The 19,821-nt window shown below is 35.1% G+C and overlaps 1 protein-coding gene across 3 annotated transcripts in view; it reads left to right on the forward strand.

Annotated features, from left to right (window-relative positions):
• LRP1B (LDL receptor related protein 1B) overlaps positions 1 to 19,821 on the forward strand; it is a 1,933,102-nt gene that overhangs the window by 448,748 nt on the left and 1,464,533 nt on the right. The window lies entirely within an intron of this gene.

A 19,821-nucleotide genomic window follows, 5' to 3' on the forward strand; every position in this document is an offset into this window, starting at 1 on the left:
TGGTTTTGCTTTGTTTTGCTTTACATTACGGTGGCGTCAAAATTACTAAGGGGATATATATGTTTTTGTGGTAAGGATGATTGAGGACATGGTCATTGTTTAGGCTGTGCTGCTTTTATTTATAGTAACGTCGGGATGAAGTCAGAGAAACCTGGTACAAATCAGCTTTATCACATATCAAGGGCATGAGAATTCCAAGTTAAATCATTTCTAAACCTTCCTCGTCTTCAAAGTGGGGATAACAATACTTATTTTATAAATTTGTTGTGAAGATCAAGTGATTTAGTCTCCATGAAGAACTTGTTGCAGCACCTTATGACATTATTATCACTATTAGGCAATAGTGCAATGACCCTTTTAAAGTAGGTCAGGCATATTTCCATGTTAGGTTAGTGGGAATTTTCCAAGAGGGTAGAATAAAACTTATCTTTTCATATTTTTATATAAAGGCAGTAAATTTACCCCAGGAGGCATCAGAATATGCCAAATTGCCTTGTATATATTATACACCTCCTCAAGTGACAGGATTGGATTGAAATTGAGGCAGGATAAATGGTAAATGCAGCAGCTGTAGACAATTATAGTTAATAAAGGCAAGTATGGGAAAAAATAAATGGCGTGAAAGGAGGGATAGTTTGCATGGTGCAAATTAAAAAGTTCATTGTGAACAATCATTCCACAATGTGGCAATGCTGGCATTAAATAATCAAGCATCATTTTTTAAAGTATTATTGAATGGAGAACTTAGAGGAATGTTACCTTACTTATTTAATCTGCTGAAAAGAGACATAGATAATTAAAAAAAAAAAAACTATCTAAAGAATACCAAAGATGATGAGTGTGTAGAACAAAGCCTGTGAAAAATCATGCAGCAAGAGAAACAAAAGACAGAAATGGAATGTAATCATCGCTGGAATAAGAGGTGCAGAAAATAAGTAACAAGATGCCTTTCTCATCCATTGTCATTTGGTAGCTCCTTTCCTGTTAATTTTTGTAAGAATTATATCTTTATGTTCATTGTGCTTTCTAAAGAGCACCATTCGTTCCCAAGAGATATCTAAAAGAGAAAATTGTCCTTTTTTTTTTTTTTGAAACAACCTAATGATCATGAGCCCAAATTCTTCAAAATGTGATTTTAGAGATTTCCTAATCATGGGGACACAGGAATACCATGAGGTCAAACTGAATGATTTTTAAATCCTGAATCAATCACAAACTAGCCATGAGATTTAATTTTCCTATCGATAAAATAAGAGTGATTGTTGGGATGAGTAAATTATTGATACACAAGAAGTTCTCAGAACAGAGCTGCGCGCATTATGCACTCAGGCCACCATGATTGTGGCACGAAGGCTGGGTCACTAGGGCAGGCTCACTCACAGTCACCTGTGTGCCAAGGACTCTCTTAGGCCAGGTCTTCCTCAGTGCCCTCCCTCCCCTTTCACTTTCATTTATCCGACTTCTGCTTCTCTCCCAAGGTCCAGCCTTTTCTACTCTGAAAGGTACATGATGCAGTGGTAAAGCTGGAAAGAACATCAAAGTTGTAGAATCCTAATATGTCATTTTGCAGGTGAAGAAACCAAGGCTTAGAGAGGTAGAGGCAGAGGGAGAGGAGGAGGGAGGAGAAAGGGAGAGAAATAGTAGACCTTGGACCACTTAGCTTAGGAATTTACATTCCGCGATCTTGTGCTGCACTCGACATTCTCAGAGTTTCCCTCTTTTTGTCAAACTGCGGAGTTTGGATAGGTATTTGGACTCCAATTTCTAGTTCAATTTATTCGTGTTTTTAGGCAACCTGGACAAACTTCTCAATTCGCATGGCTTCTATTTCCTCCCCAAACTCCATCTACAACCTGAATGTCTTCTGTATTCTAGAAGGCTTTATCCATCTACAGAGTTTGGATAGGTATTTGGGGCAGCAAATTCAAGAGAATGTGGGAAAAGCAGAGTGAATCTAAAACCCCAAGAGGACTGAGGAGGGGCATTGATACGAATCCCTTAGAAATAAGTTATTTAAGTAGAAAGCAAAATAGGGAAGGACTAAATAAGAAAGAAACAAATGATCTGTCTGTATAAGGCTAAATCTAGTACTCCTTGAAAATTTGCACACAATCTGCCCAAAGCACTGTGCTGCTGGAGGCCATTGCAGCTCAGTAACCAACACAGCAGTTTCCACATTCCACTGAAATACTGGGAATAATTTGAATTATTATTATTATTCAAATTCATGTAAATCTATAGTTAATATATACATTATATATTTATATTTTAATAATTCTTACTAAAAATAATTTTAGATTTTATAGTGCATACCATTAACTAATATCTTTAATAAATTTGGGTATGGTTATAGATTAAAATAAGCTTTGATTTAATCTTACTACCAGAGGTGCCCAGTTACAGCATGTTGACAAATCCTTTCATTTCGCAGATGTTGCCAGAAGACTGATGCCCACATTGTGATTTATTTTTTGTCAGAATGGAGAATTGAATTGACAGATATTTTCTGAGCAATAATTACAGACAAGAAAAAATGCTAATTGCTAGAAAAGTAATGGGGAGGTAGGACAAAAAGACTCTACTTTCAAGAAGCTTACAATTTAGGGAGCAATAGAGACAGAAAAAGCAGCAAGATACTTGCTTAGGAAGCCTGGTAAATGTGTGACCTCCATAGTGGCAAAGTTCCCTGTACTTAGAAGAGCTCTTTACTTGGTTAAATGCTCTTCTAACACCCTCTTGAAATTCTTGGTAATTTTTGAACAATGGGTCTCTCATTTTCCTTTGGCACTGAGCCTCACAAATTATGTACAGCCATGTGTTGCATAATGACAGACTGCATATGACAGTGATTTTGTAAGATTATAATATTTTTACTGTATTTTTTCTATGTTTAGATACACAAATACTTTCCATTGTATTACAGTTGCTGAGAGTGTTAAGTACAGTAACATAATGTACAGATTTGTGGCTCAGGAGCATCAGGCTGCACCATATAGCCTAGGTGTGTAGTAGGCTGCACCATCTAGGTTTGTGTAAGTACGTTCTATGACGTTTGCACAATGGCAAAATGACCTAAGCACACGTATCTCGGAACATATCCCCCTCTTGAAGGGACTCATGACTCTAGTGGGTCCTGAGTACTCTGACAAGTACTGCGGTAGGTTAAGAACAGGGGCAATGGAAGCCCTTAGGCTATAAAGGTAAGTCACCAGTCTCTAGATGAAGCTGAATGCCAGAGAAAGCTTCTCCTGGGAAACAATGACAAAATCATGCTGAAAGGATGAGTAGGAATTGGTCAAGTGGAACAAAGAATAGGACAAAAGGAGTTACAGGATGAGGAAACAGTTTATTCAAAGTCCTTGTGGTGAGCAAAAGCATAGGAAATTCACAGTAGTTTAGTGTACTTGAATTTTAGAGTAAAAGTTATGGATAAGTAAGAGATGGAAAAGGGCCCAGATCATAGAACATCATGCAATTCTTCATATAGATACTTATTCTATTTTGAGAGGATTGAAGTCATTGAATGATTTTATGTAGAGGAATGAGTTTATCAAATGCCAGTTTTAGAAAAGTTACTCTTAGTTGCTCTATAGAAAAATCAATGGAGGGAGTAGTTGAATTGTATTTCTATTAATCTAAACAAGGAAAGATGACTTGAATCCAGCTCTGCCAGAGGAGTTACAGAATTCAGACAATGTGCTGGTGAACAGGATTTCTGAAGGAAGGGATGAGGAGTCAGGCATAATGACTATATTGTCATTTGGAAAAAAGAAAGGATATTCATGATGTTTGCTGAGATATCATCTATAAGACAAGTGTCAGACTTATGCAAAAAATTATAAGTTCCATGTTAGAAATACTGAATTCAAGTTGTCTATATGATGTTCACATGGAGAGGTCCAGGGCAGACAGATAAAGGATTCTAGAGTATAGAAGACATTTACATTGAAGATGGAGTTTGGGGAGGAAATAGAAGCCATATGAATTGAGAAGTTTGCCCAGGCTGCCTAGAAACAAATAAGCAGAAATTGGAAGCAACCAAAATCATACATACAGGTGTTCCAAAGAATAGAAAAATTAATAGTGGCAAATACTGCTAAGAAGTCTAGATGCAGCTCCTGGAGTTATTATCATGCAGTACAGAAATGAATTGACCCCTGCATTTGCTTTGACATACTGAAAGCACAGGATCCTTCAGGGCTGGGATCATGCCTATTATTCTATGGCAGACCTTAAGGTATCTGACAAAATGCCTTGCAACGTGTGTGTGTGTGTGTGTGTGTGTGTGTGTGGCCGATTATCTGGCCAACTTTTTTTTTTTTTCCTTTTCTTCTTAAGCAGAAGAGAAATTCTGTTTCCATCTGGTCACTGGGATAGTTCAGCCTACAGTACAGCATCATAAATTCTGGGCCTAAATCAGAGGAACACTAGAAAATAATATTTCAAGTTCCCTTATGCTGCTGTACTGAATATTCATTATAGTAATACATTTCTTCCTCAAAATAGAGGAGTCATTCCTAGCTGCTTAGTATTTTTCAGCTGCCGTCTAATAGGAATATAAATGGACCAGGTTAATGAAAACCTGCTGAGGCCATCTATTAGGTAAAGTCAACAGTAACAAAGTCCTTTCAGTAATTACTTACTCCCTTTCTTGACCCATTCATTTTCCTGCCTTTTATTTAGGAAGTCAGTTCTTCAAGTCTGTCTAGTACTCCATTCTTAGAAATGCCAGAACATCAATAAAGTGTTGGCTTCCCCCTGAAGAAATTAAATTAAATTACATTTGCTCTCAGAATGTATCTTTCGTCCCCCTGTATGTCTCATGTGGTCCTGATGGTGCACCTCATTAAAAAACTCACTGGAATAGAGGGGAGACTCCCTGAAAGGGGAGGAAATAAAGAATACACCTTTCCTTTTTATATGATGGACACCAGCTGAATGCAAATTAGCTCAGAATCAAGCTGCAGGAAGGGTGTATTCTTAATTGATGGCTAAAATTTGTCTCTAGAAATTAATATTTTATATCATAATTTGACACAAACTCTGATACCAGAGTTTGGTATCAGAGTGCTACTTTTAGGCTCAATAATAATTATGGAATTTGCAAAGATAAGAACAGAATCCCTAGTTATTGATGTCAGCTACCCAAATATACACCACTCTTATCTAACATTATATTTCTTAGTTTATTTGCAGTTGACTCCAACTGTACCTGATCCTCTTCCATATGAACCAGGTTGTAAAACTGAAATACAAACAAATTTCGAGCAAGAAAGAGTCCCCAATGACTAATGTTTTTATATTTTCAATTATATATATGTGTGTGTGTGTGTGTGTATGTATATGTATGTGTATATATATATGTAATCCCTTTTCTGGATTTGGTGTATTTTTCCTTGTAAAATTACAATTAACTTGAACATATGGGACACCTGTACCACAGCATGGAGTAAAAATTCAAAGGGACATAATTAATTGGAATACCAAGAAGCAGCATGCTTGTAAAGCATAATAAAATTCAATTTAATTTTAGCCTAATTTATGTTCTAAATATATGAAAGGTGAAGATGACTGAAAAAGCAGTTGGAAGTCAAACTTTTGCCTTCAAGCTATGTATTGAAATTCATTGACACAGCAATTCTTGTAAAAGCATAGATCAAACTTATAAAGTAGGAAGGAATATAGCTACATAATAATGGGAGAAAATGTCTCCTGCATTGCTATGTTTACCTTGTGAAAGACTTGTAACCTTTTTTAAAATTAAAGTCTTCCAAGTATTTACAAGAGTAAATAATGCTTTTACTATCTCCATATTTTATATTTATTGTAGCTGTCAGAAATCCTATAGAAAATTTACATTTCAATCAGTCTTTTTATACTGGAGAAAATAATATTTTCATAATAAATTTTCGTAGCTTGTTTAAAAATAAGTCAGCTGACTGGTATTTATTCTCTCCTAAAATAGATATTTATGAGGCAGAAAACCCTGCTGGCTTAAAATTTAAATGTGTACTAAATTAGACAACCTTTATCAAGGAAATTTTCTAAGTTATGATGAGAAAAAGAAAATTTCTATCACTAATTAATCACTGATAAAAGATAAGAAAATAGCCTATTATCTCAGATTAAATTTGGCTTTTAAAGATCTTGAGCTGTTTATTTTGAGTTTTGTCTTTCTAAATAATTTCCCTTATATACACAAAATACAATAAAGCAAGTGATACATATTTGCTACAAAGTGGTAGCTACACTCTAAAGGATATAAATCATGTATGTGTTTATAATTGATGTGTAAAGATTGTTTTTCTCCTTATTATAGATTGTTTTTCCCCTTATCTACATATGCAGAATGGAGTTTGTTTGTGTTTTCTGTAGCCATGCCATTAGTGGACACAGGATAGTGTTTTGAGGCAGAGTGACCTGAATTAGAACCCTGAATCTGCCTCTTATTAGCAAGTCTACCTTGGATAAATTACCAATCCTTTTGCATTTTCCTTAATTCCTCCTTGTCTTGGTTGTATTATGAGGAATAGTAATGATATATACAAAATGCCCAGAAGGTGATTAACACAAATAAATTTATTTGTACAATACATGCTAATATGACATCAAAGACGAAGGGAAAACAATGGCAAAAATGGTAATAGAAGTCAGTATTTGTAACACCTGTGATTCAGCCAGGAAATTCCTTAGGGAAAAGTTAGGTTGCAAACAGGGCTAGATGGCACTTTAATTGATAGCATCTACAGTCGATTCTGATTTTTATTATTTTATTGTGAAAACTGACAGTTAAAGGACAAGGAATTGGAAATAGTCAAAAGCCAGATATGATCTTGAACTGCATATGAACTGGGATAAGAAAGGTGGCAGATTAATAATTTCTCTATCACTGAGTAGATGAGTGTTTAATTATTACCCATCCATCCTAGGTAAAGGAAGGAGAGGTATTTGATAGCCCTGTTTCTTTCCATGACTTCTCAATTGAAACAGTTTTTGATACATAGACATAATGACTTTAACTGTGCTAGAAAGGCGGATATCTTAAGGTGGCAGTTCATTGAAGTGGACAAGACTTGTTTCTGGAATGAGATTACATGGGTTGAAATTCTCAACTACTTACCAATTGTTTGACTTTCCATAAATCATATAACCTCTATGGGCCTCAGTTTCTTTAATTAAAAATGAGGTATGTGCTTTCATTTTCATCATTATTATGAGACTTAAATGACACTTTCTGGCCTCAACTTGCTTGACTTCATATTTCTGTAGCACTATTACTTGTTATTTGATCTCACAAAAGTTACTTAACATCTATATCTCAGGTTTTTAAAAATATGTAATATTAATAATTAGTATGAATAAATAGTATTAGAACATGGATTTTAGGGTAGTTGTAAGGATCACATGTGTAAATCCATATAGGGTACTTAGACCAGTGTTTGGCATATTTTTTCTGCCCAATAGCTATTAACTGTTATTAATGTAAACACATGAAGAGAACATAGCCTATGTTTATGTAATATACATGTGAGAATAGGAGTGTGTGTGTATACATTTATATGTACAAATTTGAACTAACACATGTGTGTCAGAAAGAAAATCGACAGGGAAAAAAGTTGGAATTCCTTGTATTTGTTCTAATTTGTATAATCCTAGCCCATGACTTCATGCTGACACTTTGCTTTGTCTTTTGGATGGCCTAACCTACATTAACATGTACGCAGAACATTTCGAAAGTTTTATTTTCAAAAATCATAATTTATTAATAAACAAAGATTTAAAAAATTGGAATTGCAAAATTATGTTTGAGCAAATGTTTTTATAGAGAACATACCCAAACAGAGTAACCAGTAGGCCCTCTATTTAAAAATGTCCAAATTCCTGAATCATTTACTAACCATGCTTTAATTCTGTGAACCATAAACTATAAATATGCCAGGTCAGTTCTCAACCAGATGTCTTACTATGGAAGTTTAATTGGTAGAATTGATTATTTCAGACTATCTTCTAGCCTGCAGAACTGCTAAAAATCCTATTTTTTTTAGCAGAAATTTCTTGAAAAATTTCTGAAAATTTTTCAAGAAAAATTTTCTTGGTCTATATGGAAATTTCTTGGTCTATATCATAATCACAAGGGTAAAAATAAAATTATATTTTAAGAGATGAAATGCGAACATAGAACAGGAGAAGTTTCTATTAACCTATTAATGCTTTACTACTCTGCCTTAATGAAAATCAAAACAAAACTTTTATTCGACTGACTTTATGTGGTCAAGAACCAACAGCTATGAAATATCAATAAATTGCTAAGGTGTAAAATAATTTAGTATTGTTTTCTGGTGCAAACTACAAGATGAAAACATGGCTATGTATCAAATTCAACAATAATACTGCTAATTAATTGATTATAAATTTTGGAACCATTCATTCATCTTTAAAATCAGAATATTTGGCTTACTTGTCTCACAAACTTGTTATAAAATATAACTGGGTAATGATGATAAAGTCAGATTTTTGTTAAGAGTAAATAACCTATTAACATTATCTAGATTGTTTTCAATTTGGTGAACTGTATCGTCCAAACTGTGGCATCTCTGATTATGACAAAATAGCATAAAAGTTCACGACTGAGTTTTGTAGAGTGTTTTTAACCCACTTGCCCAAAATGAATGTTAGGACAATCGGAGTTATTATTGCATTTAATCAAAGGTAGAGTCTGAGTTTTTATTATTTTTAGAATTACACTTATCTTTCTTAGTCTTTCTGTTGCTTATAACAGAATACCTGAAACTATACAATTTTTAAATGATATAATTTATTTCTTGCAGTTATAGAGGCTGAGAAGTTCCATCTTGAGGGGCCACATCAGGTGAGAGCCTTCTTGCTGGTGGAAAGTTTCTGAAGAGTCTTAAGACAGTTTAGAGCATCACATGGCTAGGGGGCTGAGCATGCTAACATGCCAGCTCAGGTCTGTCTTACTATTCCTATAAAGCTACCAGTTCCCCTCCCATGATAACCCATTATGCCTTTAATCTACTGATGGATAAACCTTTTTATTAAGGCAGAGCCCTCATGATCCAATCACCTCTGAAAAGTCTCATCTTTTCATACTGCCACGTTGGGGATGAAGTTTCAACATGAGTTTGGAAGGAGACCTTCAAACCATAAGATTGTCTATATTGCAAAAATATGAATGATTTGTCTGAGAGTATGGCAGAAGCTGTTTTCTCTCCAGATTCAGAAAGCAGCAACATGGTATAGTAGATCAACTGTGAGCCCACTGATGACAACTGCCATAGTCATCTATAAGACCATTAGACTATTAATAAAATGTCCTATAAAACAATTATAATAATATATGTGTTATAAACCATTGTTAGAACTAGCTAAGGTATGTATATGTAGCACACAGCTATCTCAGGGACACAGGGATAGTCTTCAACATGTCTAATCATAATTATTAACATTGGATTGACCCAAACATTTATATTTTATTATTACTTCCTTTTTATGTCATATATAAGCACATTACTATATGACACATGACATATATTTATGCTATCAATGAAAGTAAGTTATCATGAGTTTTTGAGCTTTGTGAACATTTATTTTAAAATAGTGGTTAACATATTTTAGGGTCTGAAAATTAGATGTAGAGCATTGCATCTATCAGAGATTATTAAGAAAATATAAAATTACATGAAAAAATCTTCAAATGACAGTTCAGAGGGTCAAAATTTAATATGAACATTAAAAATACATATCCTGGTAATTTTTAATTGCCTCTAGGTATAACCGAATTATTCTGCATTGTTTTCCATATGAAAACATGTGGTGTTTACCTGCGAAATTGTTTGGATAAATGCAGTGAATGTACTTGAATGTTTTACAGTGCTGTTCCAACTGGAAACTACTCTATGTCATATTTGTTTTATGTAGGAAAATAATCTCTGAGGAATGTATAGACCAAGAAAAAAAGATATTGTATTAGTTTTCTATTTCTGGGGGCTGAAATCAGCCCACTAACTTATTTCTTCTGGAGACTGCAGGAAAGAATCTATTCCTTGTGTTTTCCAGCTTCTAGAAGATGCCAGCATTCCTTGGCTTGTGCCACATCACTTCAATCTCTCCTTCTGTCATCACATTGCTTCTCTTTGCCTGATCTTTCTACATCCCTGTTAAAAGAATCCTTATGATTACATTTGGCTCACCTAGATAATCCAGGATAATCTTCTCATAATAAAATCTTTAACTTAATCTCATTTGCAAAATTCCTTTTCCATTAAGGTAACATTTACAGGCTCTAGAAATTAAGATGGGTATTTAATCAGTTTAATATGGTCCACCCTCTGACCTCAATGGATTTACATCTGTCCACATGCAAAATACATTAAAATCATCCCAACATTCACAAAAATCTTAATCCAATTACAACATCAACTTAAAGTCCCAAATCTCATCTAAATTTTGTCAGATCAGAAGTCCCAAATATAATCATCTAAATCATATAATTCAAGTATAATTGAAATCTTGCATGATCTCACCTGGGACAAAATTTCACTCCATCTGTAGACTGATGAAACTAGAAAACCAATTGTCTGCACTCGAAATACAATGAATGGTGTGACAGGAATGATATATAAGTTACAGATACTCCTATTTTAAAAAGAAGAAGAGGAAGAAAACAAAAGGAAAAAGAAAAAGGAGTTATTGGTCCCAAGCAAATTTAGCTATATACCTTTGTAGAAATACAAATAAAACTCTATTAAGCTTCAAGACCTGGGAATAATGCGGTGTGGCTCTTGCCTGCATCATCTGGGAGTGCAGCTCTGCCCTGTGAGTCATTCTCTCCCTTTTCTTGAAAGGTAGGTGTGCTTGCACCTGAGCAGTTCTATCAGGCTTTTCCCTCCTGTGTAAGTTTGGGAGTCTGGCAGCCTTCTTTCATTCTGTCCTATCTATCTCTTTCAATTCAAGCTGGCAGTGTTCCTGGTGACAAAACATGCTTAAGAATCTCTTGGCTCTCCCATGTATATCACAAAGATTTGCTCCATTAGTCAAGAGGCTCCTCCAAAGAGCTTTCCTAAATAATCCCATCTTTCTTCCTGGGTTTTGCTGAGATGACTAAGGAATTCATCAGCTGCTTGCCCAATCTCCTCACAGAGTCCTCTCTGTTCAATTTTATTTTTATTTTTATTTTTTTTTTAACTTTAAGTTCTGGGATACATGTGTGGAATGTGCAGGTTTGTTACATAGGTATACACATGCCATGGTGGTTTGCTGCACCCATCAAATCGTCATCTATATTAGGTATTTCTCCTAATGCTGTCCCTCCCCTAGTCCCCCAACCCATGACAGGCTCTGGTGTGTGATGTTCCCCCTCCCCATGTCTATGTGTTCTCATTGTTCAACTTCTACTTATGAGCAAGAACATGCAGTGTTTGGTTTTCTGTTCCTGTGTTAGCTTGCTGAGAGTGATGGTTTCCGGCTTCATTTATGTCCCTGCAATGGACATGAACTCATCCTTTTTTATGGCTGCATAATATTCCATGGTGTATATGTGCCACATTTTCTTTATCCATTCTGTCATTGACAGGCATTTGGGTTGGTTCCAAGTCTTTGCTATAGTGAACAGTGCTGCAATAAATATACATGTGCAAGTGTCTTTATAGTAGAATGATTTATAATCCTTTGGGTATATACCCAGTAATGGGATTGCTGGGTCAATTGGTATTTCTGGTACTAGATCCTTGAGGTATTGCCACACTGTCTTCCACAATGGTTGACCTAATTTACACTCCCACCAACAGTGTAAAAGCTTTCCTATTTCTCCACATTCTCTCCAGCATCTGTTGTTTCCTGACTTTTTAATGACCGCCATTCTAACTGGTGTGAGATGGTATCTCATTGTGGTTTTGATTTGCATTTCTCTGTTCTTGAATACTCTGTAGTTTTTATCCTTTTAAGCCACTAGCAAAGGTTGTGGAACCACATATTTGTCTTTTTTTGTTGTTTTTTGAGACGGAGTGTCGCTCTGTCGCCCAGGCTGGAGTGCAGTGGCGCCATCTCTGCTCACTGCAAGCTCCACCTCCTGGGTTCACACCATTCTCCTGCCTCAGCCTCCTGAGTAGCTGGGACTACGGGTGCCCGCCACCATGCCCGGCTAATTTTTTGTATTTTTAGTAGAGATGGGGTTTCACCTTGTTAGCCAGGATGGTCTGGATCTCCTGACCTTGTGATCCACCCACCTTGGCCTCCCAAAGTGCTGGGATTACAGGCGTGAGCCACTGCACCTGGCCTGTCTTTCTAGTCTAAAGCACATTCTCCTGCCAATGTATCTCCTAATTTTAGCATTTTTTGCAATCAAGATAAACTGATAATTTAACAAATCATAAAGTATTGGTTCCTTGTTGCTAAACAGTTCTTCCCTCAATTTATTTCTTTCCTTTTGCATTTTACAATAAGCAACAAGAGGAAGCCAGGCCCACCTTTAACCCTTTGCTTGAAAATCTCCTGGGCTAAATACCCAAGTTCACTGCTGACAAGTTTTGTTTCCACTTATAACCATAGGGCACAATTCAGCTGTTTCCTGCCGCTATGTAACAAGGGTCCATTATCCCCTAGTTTTAAATAACATGTCCCTAATTTCCTTCTGAGCTCTCAGCAGCAGCATATTTAAAATCTATATTTTTCACCAACATTCTGTTTATGATAATTTAGGTTTTCTGTAAGATGATGTAAGTTTCCTGTACCATGCTCCTCAGTTTCTTGTAAGCCCTCGCAAGCAGTGCCTTTAACATTCAGATTTCTACTAACAGCCTGTTCAAAGAAATGGAGGCTTTTAAAATCCTGTTCCTCAAAATTTGTTCAGCTTTTTCCCATTACCAAATTCTAAAGCAGCTTCTACAGGTTTAATATTTGTGACAGCAGCACACCACTTCCAGTATCAAAATCTGTATTAGGTTCCTGTTGCTGGGGGTTAAACTCAAAGTATCAGTAGAACTGTGCCTTCTGGAGGCTCCAGAAGAGATATTTCACCTTATGCTTTACAGCTTCTAGAGCCTACCAGCATTCCTAGGCTTGTGTTCACATCACACATGCAGGATGCAAAGACCAGCAGGAGCTCCCCGTCCACATTTAGAAATAATTATAAGTAGATGCTATGCACCAAATATTGAATCTATTTGCAACATAAAAGGGAGGAACACAGTAAAGTCAAGTTTATTGTTATTCACATTATGAATCTTAAATAAGGAAAAGTTTCTAAATACAAAAAACTCTGAATATTCTTTATATTTCAAGGAGTCTAACATTATCTTAAGACACAGATAAGCAGTTCTTTTGTTCCACATCCCATTAAATATGTTATCCAATCAAGTAAGTTATGTAAGAAAACCCTTCTATCCCCAAATGCCTAAGCAGGTTGTATTCAATTATATTTATCATTTTAAAAGTACCCATGCACTCGAAAAGTTTCCTAATCATTCAGTCTTTTTCCAACATGGGAATGGAGCCTAGTTACATGAAAGCTGAGGGAAAGTTTTCCACTTGTTCAGCAGAGGTATATTTTGTAAAGGGAATATTATTAGAGCTGAACCAAAATAGAACTTCTGTATTCATAGAATATTCTTTTTCTCATACTTCATTTAATTCCTGACTGTCAGGTCAATTGTTAGTATTACATATTAAGGGGGTAATTATAAAACCAATTGCTTGGTGCTCTCCTAGAAATCCTTTTTTTTTTTTTTTTTTTTTTTTTGCCATCTACTTATAATTTTCCTGACATCCTCTTCTCTGATTTTTTAAAATTGTACTTCTAATAAATTAAATAGCGCATATAAGTAATGCTAGTTAATAAAAACCTGGGCTAAGAAGAATTGCAAATACTATTGCATTTTCTTTTTCTCTAACCAATCTCTTGCATTCTAGTGCATCACCATCTCCATTTTCTATATCCCTAAACCCAAAGGGACACCCAGTGCTATCAAGGCACCCAATTGAACATACACACACGTTCCCCCCTTACTTTTCTCTTATTTTATTTCTGTTCACTTTTGCTTCAAAATTATTTCTGTCTCTGAACCTGAAAAGAAGCAAGCTAGTTAAAGCAAGAATTGAGAGTACAAAGACAGTGATATCAAAGAGATGTTAATCCTCCACACAGTCTGGCTGCATTGAGGATATTTCTCTTTGTGTAGTAGAAAACTGGAAATAGCTGAGTCTATTGGAACTCTTCTTTCCCAAATTCTATTGAACTGAAGAGTAGGAAATTTAGAAATAGTAAGATTTGGGAGATAATTTAATTTAATCCACTACTTTTCTGAAAAGGATATCCAGAGGAATTCAGGGACTTGCCCACGATAGATAGTGCCAGGACTAGAATTTGAGCTTAATGACTCTATCAAGTATTCTTCCGGCTGCATCTCATATCCTTAGTCAAGTTAAGAATAAAATAAACTTTGTTCTGACTTTTCACCTTTATGTCTTAGATGATTTCTTTCCTAAATCTTACCTTCGGGAATCTAAATATAATATAGATCAGCAGAATGTACTTAGTGACAAATCTTAATACTCTAATAATAAAACACACATAAAGTCACAGGAAAAAGTTAAAGAAATTATTGAATGATAAAACAATAAATTATTAAAATTGCCTTTTTTGTCCTAGATAATTTTGAAAACTCTAGGATTGGTTTGTTGTTGTTGTGTTAGCCAGGTTCTCATATTACTTAGCCTTTCTGAGACTTGAGTTTTTCTTTTATTTACCAAGAAAATTTACAGTACATTTAATCAATAAAATATGTGTGTGTATATATGTGTGTGTGTGTGTATGTATTTTTTTTTTTTTTTTTGAGACAAACTATTGCTCTGTCACTCAGGCTGGAGTGCAGTGGTGCGATCATGGTTCACAGCAGCCTCAACCTCCTTGGCACAAAAATCCTCCCACCTCAGCCTCCAAGGAGCTGGGACTATAGGCGAATGCCGTCACACCTGGATAACTTTTTATATTTTTTGTTGAGACAGGGTTTCCCCATGTTGCGCAGGCTGGTCTCAAACTCCTGAGCTCAAGCAATCCACCCACCTAAGCCTTTCAAAGTGCTGAATTACAGGCATGAGCCACTGAGCCCGGCCAATAATATTTTTAAGATTATGAAAGTTTCTATTTGTCTTAGATAACTGAGTTTGTAGCAAAATGCAATGCACCGTTTTCTTACAGTTAGGCTTAGCATTTAAATACTTGAATGAAAGCACATTAAGCAAAAATACTATCCCAATCTTCTCAAACTACTAGATTATATTTTTAATAAAATATATTAGTTATTGCTACCAGCATTTCTTTCATAAATAATTAGGCAGATTGCTAACACCATAGATTCAAATGTCTCTGCAATACTTCCCAGAAATTTTGCAACTTTTCTCTATTGCGCTCTCACTCTCATTTTCTGCAAATACTGTTTCATAGCTTCTCTCCCATCCTCAGATTGCAAACTGTCCCTTCTGTTCCCTCTATTTTTGTGGATGTGCCTCATACTTTCAATTTGTCACAGAGTCCTAAGTTGAAAATATTTTTTCTGCATCTGTACCAATCTTATCTTTTCATCTTGCATTATAGTGGGAGAAATGTATGCCCTGGTAATGACTGTAATTTTACATTTCATTTCAGAAGTCACCTTGGGAAGGATTCCATTTCTTCCTAGGTTCCCAAGGACTTATTTTTGGGAAGAAGTTTCCCTCTTCTTTTACCAATTTATTTGCTCAACTGTCTTTTTCTATGTTAGCACAAATTATTCTCATTATCATCCACACATATTCTAGCTTTTTCTATTTAAAATGTAATAAAAAATAAAGCAATAACTTCTTTCTTGACTTCACAATTCTTCAGCTATCTGTAATATTTTGCTGTTTTTCATCATCAAACTTCTTGAAAGTGTTTGCTACAAACACTGTCTTTACCTGATTTTGATTCAAAATTCTCAAAGTTTAAAATATTATGAAATATCTTTAATATATTGAAAAGCAAAGAGAATAATATAACACATAGCTATATGCCCACCCTCTCCAGGTTTAACTAATATTGACATTTTGTGAAATTTTCTTAGGCTCATTTCTCCCAAAGAAATATTATAATACACATATGGCTAAAGCCTACCTCATTTAGTTTCATTCTTTCATTCCAGAGGTTGACTATTAAGATAGATATATATGTTTTCCACACTAATATTTATAGTTTACAATATTTGTACCTATTCGTAAATAATATATAGTATTATTTGTATCTCATATCGATATAAAAGTATAATTTTATCTTTTATTATATCTATATAAATTATATCAAAGTATTAGTATACTTTTGTACTTTATGTTAATACATGCAAATCTACATTGCTTATGTTACCATTAGTGTTCTAAAACATGAATATATCAAAATTTATTTATCCATTCACATGTTAATGGATATTTAGTTTGTCCAGCTTTTCATTCTTATAAGCAACCCTCAGTGTGCTTGCTTATTTGTATTTCGTTGCTCACATAAAAGTGTTTCTTTAGAAGAGGGATTGGTAGCCCACGGGTACAGCATCTTCAACTTTACTAGAGATAGTCAAATTGGTTTTCAAAGAAGTTAAACCAATTTAAACTCCTATCATCAGAACATGAATATGTTTTCATTCTCCATATACTTAAATAATACTCCTTATAATCAGACTTTTAGATTTTGTTTATTTGAAGAGTATAAAATGGTTCCTATATTTGTTATTTATTACTGCATAACAAATTTCCAAAATGTAATGACTTAAAACTGAAACATTTATCTTACAGTTTTTGTGGATTACGATTCCAGGCTTGGCCTAAATACGTATGTCTGCCTCAAGTTCTTTCATACACTGCAATTAAGGTGTTAGCCAGGGCTAGGTTCTTGTCTGAAGGTTCTATTGGGGAAGATTCACCCAGGCTTACTCATGTGTTATTAACAGGATTCAGTCTCTAATGCCTGTTATACAGAGGGTCTCAGATTCTCACTGGCTGTTGGAAAGGGGCCTCCCTCAGTTCTTTGCCACAAGCACAATTCTATAGGGCAGCGACAGTATGGCAGTTGGTTTCATTCAAAGCAAGAAAGAGAGTTAGAAAGCATGAGCAAGAGAATAGTCACAGCCTTTTGGTAACCTTACCTCAGAAAAAGATGTCTCAATACGGCTTTTTATATTATATTCATTAGTAGCAAGTTACTAGGTCCATCCACATACAAGAGGCCGGAGTTTCATAGGAGCATGAATACCAGGGAGTGGGTATCATCTAAGGCCATCTTAGAAGCGGCCATCTTAGAAGCTGCATGAATACCACTGTATTTCATGTGTCACTGTCACGTTTTTCTGACTATTAATTGGACATCTTTTCATGTGTTTTTAGCATTAAGATTCCTGTTTTAGGAATCACCTATTGATATTTTTTTCTACTTTTCCGTTGAATAATGTTTGTTTTATTCTTAATATGTAGATATTCTTTGAGTATTCTGAATACTAATTTTGGTTAGTGTTATAAGTTGGAGCCAGTTCATTCTTCAACCAACTTGAATTTGATATACTTTCTCTCCCATTTCTTCTATCCCCATTGACAAAAACACTCCTGTTAGGTCATCATTGATTTTCATATTGTCAAATTCAATGAATGCCTTTCAGAGCCCATCTTAATTGACTCGTTGGCAACATTCAATATAGATGAATAGTTTCATTCATTTATCATTAAAACATACTTTTCTTTTGTTTCAACTCTATGTCAGATATACTATTTGTTCTTGACTTTCCTGACAGTGTCATATATTGGTTTTTCCCTCACATTATGGCTATTTGGCAGACTCTTTTGTTGGTATTTCTACCTCTACTTCACCTCGAAATGTCTATATTCATTCAGATTATAGCTGATATTCTTTTCCTCCTGATTTTGTTGGGTTTCATAGACAAACATTGATTATGATGACAATAATACTCAGGTTTATATTCCTTCAACTGTATCACCAATATTCTATAAATACATAATTTGTTCACTTGGATTTGTCACAAACCTCTCAAACTTTATGGGCCTAAGTCTGAAATTTTGAATATCCTTATTCCTCAGTTGTCTGAAGGTCACAAATACCATCTTCCTTCATCCAGTGGTAATATTGGAAAACTAGGAAATATCTCTTACATCCCCTTGTCCCTATAAATATCAAGTCTTGTGTATACCACCTTCTCAAACCTCTTGGATTCATATATACCTCTCCATCTCTACAGCTGTCAGCTTAGCCAAGCTATCTGCTTGTTTCTCCAAGGCTAGGTGATGGTCTCCCATTTCCATTTTGCTTATGTTTTCTAATGCTTTTAAGAAAAAGAAAAATATGGCCAAGCGTGGTGGCTCATGCCTGTAATCCCAGCACTTTGGGAGGCCAAGGCGGGCGGATCACCTGAGGTCGGGAGTTTGAGAACAGCCTGAACAACATGGAGAAACCCTGTCTCTACTAAAAATACAAAATTAACTGGACATGGTGGCACATGCCTGTAATCCCAGCTACTCGGGAGGCTGAGGCAGGAGAATCGCTTGAACCCAGGAGGTGGAGGTTGCGGTGAAATGAGACTGCACCATTGCAGTCCAGTCTGGGCAACAAGAGTGAAATTCTGTCTCCAAAAAAAAAAAGAAAGAAAAGAAAAACGCGTTTAAAACTCATGGCACGTGTTTTTAATGTAAAAATAATGGCATAACTCCCCTGTAATAATGTTCCCAAAGATTTCTAAAGCACTTGAATAAGATTTTCAATCCTCAGTGATAGAACTTCAATGACAAACTTTGCACAATAGGGTTTAACATAATTTTCTGGCATAATCAGTTTCCTGCCTCAGTTTCCGTTCACTCGATTTCTCTAACTACCCTGGGTTTCTCTTTTTCTGTAAAATTCCAAATGACTTTCAGGCTCAATTTTTTGAAACTTAAATTTCATTGTTCATGAAGAAGTTTTCTCCCATTTTCCTGTGGAATTTGTATTCATTCTTCAGGTATCAGTTGAAATGTCACTTCTTTAAGAAATTATTTCTTTCTCTTCCTGCCTGGACTAAATAGTCTAGTGTCTGTTTCCATAACATTATTTAGTTTCCTTCATAAGAGTTATCACAGCTGTAGTTATATAATAATCTATAGTTATTTTGTAGTTATTTTAGTTAATATCCACATCATCCACAGACTATAGTTACACAAAAACAAAACTCAAATCTCTAGTAGTTTTGCATCTCTAAATTCTAGAATATTGCTTGGCCCATAGTTGGCACTTAATTAATATTTATTCAATAAATTGCTGAATCTACTGCTAGTTCTAGCTTCACAGGAGCTTTTAATCCCATTGGTACAGAATTAAAGAGAAATACAAAATTGAAAACTAAAATGTGAGCCACAGTCATTAAGAATACTCTAAGGGAAAGTTTCATAACCTCGCTGGCCATCCATTTCCTCATTATTAAATGAAGGGTTTAACCTAGATCAAGTCTAAGATCATTTGTACCTCTAAAATTAAACAATTCTAACTGCTGGCTCAGGAAGAAAGAAAATTCAATGCGCTCCAAAACTGAAGGAACATTTCATGAAGAAACTTTTGATGATTAATGGGGAAGAAATGGAAATTAACATAGGTATTCTGAGATGGCGAGATCAACCAGATGCCTGAAGTAAAGGACTATTTTGGATTTTTGTGGGAGAGATGATTTACATGGAGCTGTTCTCAAAGGCACCTATAAAAGAAGACAAGGGTTTGGAATTAATTAAAGACCACAAGACATTGTAGGATTTTGAACAGTGGTGCAA

The sequence above is a fragment of the Macaca thibetana genome, chromosome 12 (assembly GCF_024542745.1).
Source record: "Macaca thibetana thibetana isolate TM-01 chromosome 12, ASM2454274v1, whole genome shotgun sequence".
Classification (NCBI taxonomy): Eukaryota; Metazoa; Chordata; class Mammalia; order Primates; family Cercopithecidae; genus Macaca; species Macaca thibetana.